We start from the raw sequence: 9,228 nt of genomic DNA on the forward strand, positions 1-9,228 counted from the left end.
GTTTGGCAAGGAAATGAACCAGGGTTTTGCAGCATTTTGTGGGATTCTTGTGGTAATGTGAATTAGCATTGTTTCTTCTCTATAATTCAGTTTATCTTATGTTTATATGTGCCATCATCTCTCTCTTTCTGCATAACTAAATGAATCAAGTTTAAAGGGTGGAATCCATTGGTGTTTCAGTGCTCTGCCTTGGGGTTTATTTAGTTTTAAATGTTTTTTGCTGATTGAAGAGGACTCATGACATTTTCATGCCCTCTCCAACTCCTCACCAGTCTTTAGACTCACCATTACATTCATTTCAAAGTGCTAAAACACTTTCCTACCTCGCCCCACAGAAACCTCTGCAAATCTGTGTTGATTTCCCGGACCCAAAGCTGCCTTCCTCATCTGATCCAGCAACCAACCATTAAAACCAATCATAAGAAATCATACCTAGCCTAAAATTAGTATTCATACCAGTCATTTCAAGCCTTACTTGCCATATTTTCACTGATATTGACAAGGAGAGAGCCCTCTCCCGACCTGGTAGGGCTAGCTACCAGGTTAAGCGTGGTTTGATGTTACCCTAGACCTGCCTTTCTCAGCCTGAGGTAGATTTAGGTGCTAAAATTTCCCACACTCGACCTTCAAAAGAAATCCTACAGGAAAAACTACAGGAGGACACAAGAAAAATATAGGTGGAAAACAGGGTAACTATAGGAGGCCTACAGGAGAAGGCCGAGAGCAATTTCCATTGTTTTGAGGGTGTGAGAGTGGGTGGAAAAGGTGGATGAAGGTTGGAATGAGGCGTTAGGGCACCTAAGGTCTACCATAAATAACCAGGAGAGAGAAAGATGATGGGGTTTGTTCAAGGAGAGAGGAAGAAGTTCTATGAAAAATGAAGGAAACTAGGGCAGAATTGAGGTGAGGTTTGGGAGACCTATAGGGCATGAATCATATGGAGGGTGTGATTTCTGGAAAGCTAGCCTACTGTTGGAAGAGATCTGTTGCATAGAAACCAAGAAAGTCAAGCAACTATTGAAATGAATGCAATCTAGGAAAAACAGAGTTTTGCATTAAAATGGCCTAAACTATGATGCATAGAAGGGAATGCTGGGAAATGTTGCAAGAAAGGAAAGCATGTAAGAGGGCTATTGTAAATCAGGAAGTGAAATTGATGGACAAGATCTAAAGCAAAGCAAAACTGGACCACTAATCTACTACAGAGCTGCAAACACTAGAAGTCCTATGAATGAGGAAAATCGGTGTTTTTGGGACAGCAAGAGAGTCTTTGCCTCAAATCATGGTCCCAAAGGGAGGAAGAGAGGCCAAGGCACTAATGCTAACCTTTTGAATCTTTTCTGATCACTGCTTAACCTGCTATAGAAATCACGAATGGAAGCAAACTATTGAATCATCAAAAGCAACCTATTCTTAACCATAAAAGAAGAATACATCTAACAACAAATTAATCTACAAACTGAAGTAAAGCATACAAATACAAGTAAAGAGAAGCTTGGCTGCTTGGATTGGGCCCTAACCCAAGAGTTTCAACCCTCTGAGGTAACTCAGTGCTAGCTCAAAAAGGATTCCATCTTCATTATCAAAACAATAGCAAGATTACATAAAACTGTCACAAAATAATAAGCTCGAAATTTGAGCAGAGTTTACATAAGCAAAAATCTGACCCTAGTGAGGCCCTAGGCCTCTCTACTTATACATCTGAAGCTACCAACAGCTTCCTTAAAATCAGGGAGGCTTGGCTCCCATAACTCAAGATAACTATCAGTCATCCTCCACTTGCTCAGCTACCTTCTAGTGCAAAATTCGGCTGCTTGTACTCTGAGCTGAATGAAGGGGAATTCGAAGTGAGGAGTAATAAATGAGGGGGATTCCCTCCTATAAGTCCTCTCCGTTGTCTACTTTGAGTTATTGCTACCATTTTACCATTGGATTCTTGACTTTGACCTCAAAATCCATCAATAATCTGCATTAAATACATGTTAGAACACATGGCATCATAACTAACTCAACTCACTCTATAAGCATAAATATAATCAGAAAATAATACAATAAGCTAAGAGAATGGTTGATTTGACTAGGTTAGGAGGTAAAATTAGCCCATATAATTACCCATTTATGAGGCTCATCATCACCCCCCTACTGAAGGTGTTGCTCATCCTCTGAGCAACCTAGTCAATCTCCTCATCTTTTATGGCCCTGGTGGCCTCCCTAGCATCCCAGGCCTCTGTTGTGGTCTGCTCATGTTCTACGTAAAACCCTACCTTTTTGTCTGTGTCCTTCCACTGCTCCTCCTCTTCTTCTTCTCTTCTGCCTTCCATCATGCCTAATAGGAGTGGAGGGCTCAGTTTGAGGCCAATCCAGTTGACCTTCAGCCTTTGCATGGAGCGCTTGTACATTGGCACTCTTTTCAATGCCTCCTTCAGCCTCATGGGGGAATGGTATTCCCTGATCTACAAACTGTGAGGTAAGGTGTTCCATCTTCTCATGCATGCATGCACACAATCATCCCCAAGTAGCCTTTGCATATCTTCAAAGTGTGCAATGGCTTGTGCCTGATTGGCTAGATATTTAGGGGCAATCTAAGGGTCATTGGCAAGAAGGTTGTGTGTGTTGATGAGTGCCATAGGATCTGATGGCTCAACTCTTATCATTAATGGCTCATTCTGTTCTTTTATCATCAATCTTTTCATTTCTGCTGCCCTCAATTCTTCATGGTTCATCCATGAGGCCATGGCCATTAATTGCAGGTCCCCTAGCTTGGCATTGGGGTCCCACACATTCATGTATGTGAGGGCCATGTTGTGTAGGTAGAACTCTGCCATCTTTGCCTTATCCTCTGAGGTGCTTTGGTCACACAACTCCATGAACTGCTTGTAATCTTGGAAAGGCATTGTGCCTCTTTGTGCCAAAGTCTTTATTTGGAATTGAAGCCATTGGTCCTTCAGATAGAGGCCATAAGATTTGGTTGGTGTTCTGCATTGTAATGCTTCCATGGATAAGTTGGCCATGTATGCTAGCTGAGTCTCTTTCTCTTGCAGCTGCCTCCTTAGGATTTCATTCTCATTTTCAAGGTGGCTTCTTGTGATGGCTTCTCTGTCTCTAAGAGCACTCAATTCTCTGCCCATTTCCCTGAGTTTGTTTTCCATATGGCCAACATCCTCAACTCCTTTGGATTTGGCTATCTGCATCCACCTATGTGTTCTCACTCTTTCTTTCTCCAATTTGAAAAATAGTGGAATTACAAATTTATGTGGGATTATCCTGCCTCCCTCAAGTAGATTGTAATAGGAGGCAAGACTAGGCTGGGGGTCAGGTTCTTGTAGCTCTTGTGCTTCCTCTTTCACCTCTGGCTGTCCTCCTATCCTTTCCTCAAGCTTTTGGGTCTCCTGTAGTTTGGACAGTGTCTCCTGTAGGACTGTTTCAGCCTCCTGTAGGTCTGGTTTTGGGTCCTGTAGTACTGCCTTTCCCTTCCATGTAGAAGATCTTGGAGTCCCCCTTTCATATGTTATAGGTGTCTTGGAAGGAGATTCTTTCACCTTGGCAGATGGTGAATCTTCAATGGTAATGGGAACTTTTGAAGAGGGCTGAGGTTTGCCTGTTTTAATTCTTGTGCTCTTCCTTGCCTTGAAATACATGGAGGTTTGTCTTTTCCTCTTCTGCTTTGGCTTGACTAGTGTACTGAGGGCAGTGAGGGCAGCTGCTGCCTCTCTTTCCAAAGTCTCAGGGGACTCTTCTCCTTGCTCTGCCTTCTCTACCTCTTTTTCTCCTTCTTCTATCTCTTTTTCTGTCTCTTCAACTTTTCCCTCCTCTGTTTCTTTTCCTTCCTCCTTCCTTTCTTGCTCTGCTATGTCACCATTGGCTTCATCTTCTCCTCCTTGTTGTTCTTCCTCCTCACTGCCAGTAGGATTGACATCATAGGTTAATGCTTTTATGTCATCCTCAGCTGTCATATTTCGGAAAACTTCCCATGCTATAGGGAGTGTAAAGGTATGGAGGGCTTCCTCTACTAGGATTTTGATTAAGCCATGGTGAGCTAACTACCCTGAATTTCCTGCTTGTACCTTGGTGTTGGAGTCAATGAGGGACTGAAGGAGAAAGTAAGGGATACTGAGCTTTTGAGGTGCTGGAGTATCCATGCCATACCTCAAGTCGTGGAGGATTCTGAAATGATATCCATAGAAAATGTTGTGTCTCCCCTCACAAGAAATGTATTTTATTACTTGGTAGCTAACCTCATCCGAGGGATATGGTATACTATCCCTTCTAATTCCATTTTTATCTTCAACAGGGGTTTCATTATTTTGGAAAATTTTCTTCTTGGCAACCTGGCCAATTGGTTTCTCATCTTTACTCCAAGGCAACCCAAGAGGAAGGGTAGTGACCCTACTGATTAATTCAGGGGTTATTTCAATGGAGAGGCCTCTAATGGTTACAGTAGCATGAGTTCTTGTGTGAGGGACCAGAGAGAGAGCAAATTCTTGGGCAATTTCATCATCAAAACCTCGAAATTTCTCAAAGAAATTCATCAAGTTTGCCCTTGTGAATATGTCCACCACTTGAGGATGTGCATGGAGCCTAGTGGAGTTAGTGGGCTCCTTTCTAATAAACCCTCTATCATACTGCCTGTACTTTTTTTTTACACCCAAATATGGAGGTTCAGACAAAGATTTTTGAGAAAAATAAAAAAACAGAGGAGACTGTGTTTTTTTAAATAAACAGAAAATTTTTATGTATTTTTTTCCCTCCTAAAGACTTATTTCATCATCAAATTGAGACCACTTCTTTTATATATTGATATTCAACAAGTGGCATGCATGAACCCTACCTCTTCAGACTAAAATTCGTGCTAAAAATCGTGTTTTCTTCCTTCAAAATGATTCACTGCCCCTCCTGTAGAAACTCGTTTTCCCTCCTATAGATTTCCTATAGGTGCTCCTGTAGAAAACGTCGAGAGCAAAGATAGGGAGGAAATTGATGGAGGATAGTGGTTACGAGGCTGTGGGGACACAAGAAGATCATTGTGGCTGAGTTACGAGGAGAAAATGAAGAAAAGGTGGTGAGAATGCGCGGGGAGGAGTGTTCATTACTTTTTATGGCTATTTTCGGGTATGAGTGTTGAGCTGGCAAGGTGTACGTTGGCCATATTCAGACCGTTGGTCCCCACCTGCTTGGTCATCATGGCCCCTCCTCGTAATCATGCCTCATTATTGCATCAGAGTTCACACTTCCTCCCACTACGTGTCCTTGGCATCTTGTGCTTGAGTTGATTGTGCGCACGTGTGGGTGACATCTCGGATAAGTGGAGTCAACTAAATGAAGGTGGCCAAGTTAACTGGCCACCTTTCCCTCGTTCAATCTCAACCATCTCGTTGCCTTCGTATGACTCCTAATTACACAAATGCAAATAGAGGAGTGACTTAGTTACTTACCTATGATCCGAGTGTATTTGTTGTGAGGTGTTGTGGCTTTCTCTGCTGCATGCCTTCATTTCCCTTTATGCATGTTGTCTCTACTTGCTGATGTGTGGTTGTGTGCTTGTGTAGGTTCTTCTCTTGTTGGAGCTGAGCTTCATGTGCCTTTTCAACCTTCATGTGTGCACTCTCTTGCTGTTGGTGCTGGACTTCTATGGGATCAGCTGCTACAGGAATTCCTACAGGAGCTCCTGTAGCTGCTTCTCCCCTGGAAACTTCAGCTTTTCCCTGTGCTTGGAGCTCAAGAATAATTCCAGAGGTGTCATGAATGATGGAGGGATAATAGGTAAGCTTCAGGTAAGGTTATTGGTGCCTTTTCCTTTTTTTATTTTTGTTTTTTTTCAATATTGGAAAATTGTTTTTCTGTGTTTTTTTCTTGGATAGGAAAAAAATGATGCTTGGGGTGTGATGCAGGCTTGGAAATGATGGCAAGGAGGCTTGAAGGTGGTAAGAGGGATGATAAGTTCCTCATGAAGCTCTCCTGGTCCCTCAAACTGCCTTTTGTAGACACTTTTGGCTCTCTGTAATTCCTACAGGAGCCTCCTGTAGAAAACATAGTTTTGGAAGAAAAAGGTGCAGTGGGGTGAAAGAGATGCCAAAAATGATGGAGGAAGGTGTGGAGAAGATGAGATGGGTGCTGGTATGAATGTCAGGGTTCCCTTGGCACCTTCTTTTGCTCCCTGTAGTCCTCCTGCAAACCTGCAATAAAACAAAAATTCATTTTTTTCTTTTCTTTTTTTTTTTTTTTGAAAACAACTAGGGCGCATCAGAGAGGTTTTCACCTTAATTGCCTACCCTGGGCACCTCCAAGGGAGGTTTTCACCTAGGGATCTTATTATTTTTCCTTTTTTTTTTTTTTTTGGCATCACTGGGCCGCCTCAGAAGAGGTTTTCAACCCAATGGTGGGACTCAAGCACCTCATGGAGGTTTTCACTTGAGTCCTTATTTTTTCTTTTTTCTTTTCTTCAGTGAGTGGGTGAAGTGGAAGCTAAGACATGCTCCACTACCATCACTATTTTATTCAAATATTCAATAAACTCTCGCTTGGAGAGGGGTTTCTTGTAGACTTTCAACCGATGTCCATTGACAAGCATGGGGATGGCTTCATCATCAATGGTTTTGATCAGAACTGAACCATTTTCATTGCATTTCTCCACAGTGTAGGGTCCCAGCCATCTTTTCCTCAGCTTGCCTTTGAAATCTTTGTATCTTGAATCGTAGAGTAGTGCCCAATCTCCTTCTTGGAATTGCTTCTCCTTGATATTTTTGTCATGCCATATCTTTCTCTGAAGTTGAACTACCTTTGTATGGAGAAGGGCTTGCAATCTGTATTCATCTAATCCATTGAGCTAAAGTAATCTCTCCTTTTGTGCATGGTTGAGGTCTAAGTCTAGCTGAGCTACCATCCTTAGGGTATTGAATTCAAATTCTATTGACAGCAAAGCCTTCTTCCCATAGACCAGTTCATAGGGTGTGAACCCGGTGGTGGTCTTCCATGTTGTGTTGTAGGCCCAAGTGGCCTCAACTAATCTGTCAGCCCAATCTTTTCTGTTGCTGCTCACTACCTTGGTTAGGATCCATTCCAATGCTCTATTAGTGACCTCCACCTACCCATTGGCTTGTGGATGGTAAGGAGTGGAAGTCTTGTGCTTGATCTTATGATGTGTGAGCAGGTCTTCAATCAGGTTGGAAGTGAACTGATTGCCTTGTTCTGTGACCAACTCTCTCGGATACTCGAAATTGTAGAATATGTTTTCTCTCAAAAAATCAGCTACTTTTTCTTCTTTTGCTGCTTTAATTGCTTTTGTCTCTGCCCACTTTGTTAGGTAGTTGGTGCACACAATGATGTACTGCTTCTACTTTGAGGGGGGTTAATAGACCCCACAAATTCCATGCCCCACTTCTTAAATGGCTCAAAGGTCACTTGAGGTTGCATGGGCATTTCATCCTTTGGAGTGGGTTTCCCCATCCTCTGACATTGATCACACTGGCTCGTGTATCTCCTCACATCCTGATGAAGAGTGGGCCAGTAGTAGCCTGCTTGCAATATCTTGAAGGCGGTTCTTTTTGCTGCAAAATGACCTCCACAAGGCCCATCATGGCAGGTCAAGAGGATGTCAAAGACTTCCTCCTCCTTGACACATCTTCTCAAGATCTTATATGGGCCAAGTTTGAAGAGATTGCCTCCAATCCAGGTGAATGGGGTGCTTTTCCTTACTATCTTTCTCTTCTCTTTTGAGGATAGGTGTGGTGGGAATTGTACTGCAACCATGTCGTTTGTTATATCAGCAAACCATGGAGAGAGTACTGATATAGCAAACAGATGTTCATCTGGCATTTGGTCATCCACCATTCCTTCTTCACCTGCAGGAAAATTTACTCTAGGCAAAAAGTCGCAATAACATTCTCTTTCCCAGGCTTATCAATAATGTTCAAATCAAACTGCTGCAGTAAAAGCAACCATATAATAATGCGAGCATTTACATCTGGTTTGTTCATTAAATATCTAATTGCAACATGATCAATGTGCACAAAGGTTTGATAGCATGTGATATAATGTCTGAATTTGTTTAAGGAATGCATGACAGCTAGGAGTTCCTTCTCGATCACTATATAGTTTAACTCTGCCTTTGACAATTTTTTCCTTATAAAGTATATGGCATAAGGTAACTTTTCATAAATTTGTCCTAAGGCTACTCCTATTGCTTTGTTCGAGGCATCTGTGTGAATGTGAAAGGGTAGGGCCCAGTTTGGGCCTCTGAGAATTGGGGCAGTCGCTAGCTTGATTTTCAAGGTATCTAGGGCTTCTTGACATTTCTTCGACCATATGAACTCAACATCTTTGCCTAAGAGGCCAGAAAAAGGGGAGGCTATCTTGCTAAAGTCTTTAATGAATCTCTTGTAATATTCAGCTAAGCTTAGGAAACTTCTGACATCTCTTACCTTTTGAAGAGGTGGGACCCTTTAGGTGATGGCAATTTTGTTGGGGTCCACCTACAGTCCTTGTTGAGATATTGCATGACCTAGCACGGTCCCTTTAGTCATCAATAATTCACATTTTTCCAGACTGAGGGACAGGTTCATCTCAATACACTTATCCATAATTTTTCCTAGGTTAGATAAAGCTTCGTGAAAGTCAGAGCCATAAGGAGTAAAATCATCCATGTGTCATGAACCAATTCAGAAAATATACTCAATACCACTCTTTGGAAAGTGGCGGGAGCGTTGCACAAACCAAAAGGAAGGACCCGGTATGCAAAGGCACCCTAAGGACAAGTGAAAGTGGTCTTATCTTGGTCTTCCGGGCTTATTTGAATTTGATTTTACTTGCTAAACCCGTCTAGGAAAGAGAAAAACTTTTTCCCTGCCAAACCGTCTAACACTTGATCTATGAAAGGTAAAGCAAAATGGTCCTTTTTAGTGGCTTTGTACAATTCCCAATAGTCAACACAGATTCTCCACTTACCATTTTTCTTTGGCACTAGCACCAAAGGAGAGACCCATTCACTGTCAGAAATGGGATAGATGAATCCTGCATCAAGCAATTTCTGCAGTTCTTCCTTAAAAATATCTTTAAGTGTTGGGTTCATCCTCCTTTGAGGCTGCCTAACTGGTTTGCAATTTTCCTTGATGTATATATGATGTGTGCATACTTAAGGTTGCATTCCCTTCATCTCCTTATAACTCCAGGCAAAGGCATCTAGATGTTTTCTCAGTAGGATGCATAGCTCCTTCTCTTGGGAAGTAGATAGGG

The sequence above is a fragment of the Pinus tabuliformis genome, chromosome 8 (genome assembly GCF_031772625.1).
Source record: "Pinus tabuliformis cultivar Carrire ecotype Pingquan chromosome 8, CPIR1, whole genome shotgun sequence".
Taxonomy (NCBI): domain Eukaryota; kingdom Viridiplantae; phylum Streptophyta; class Pinopsida; order Pinales; family Pinaceae; genus Pinus; species Pinus tabuliformis.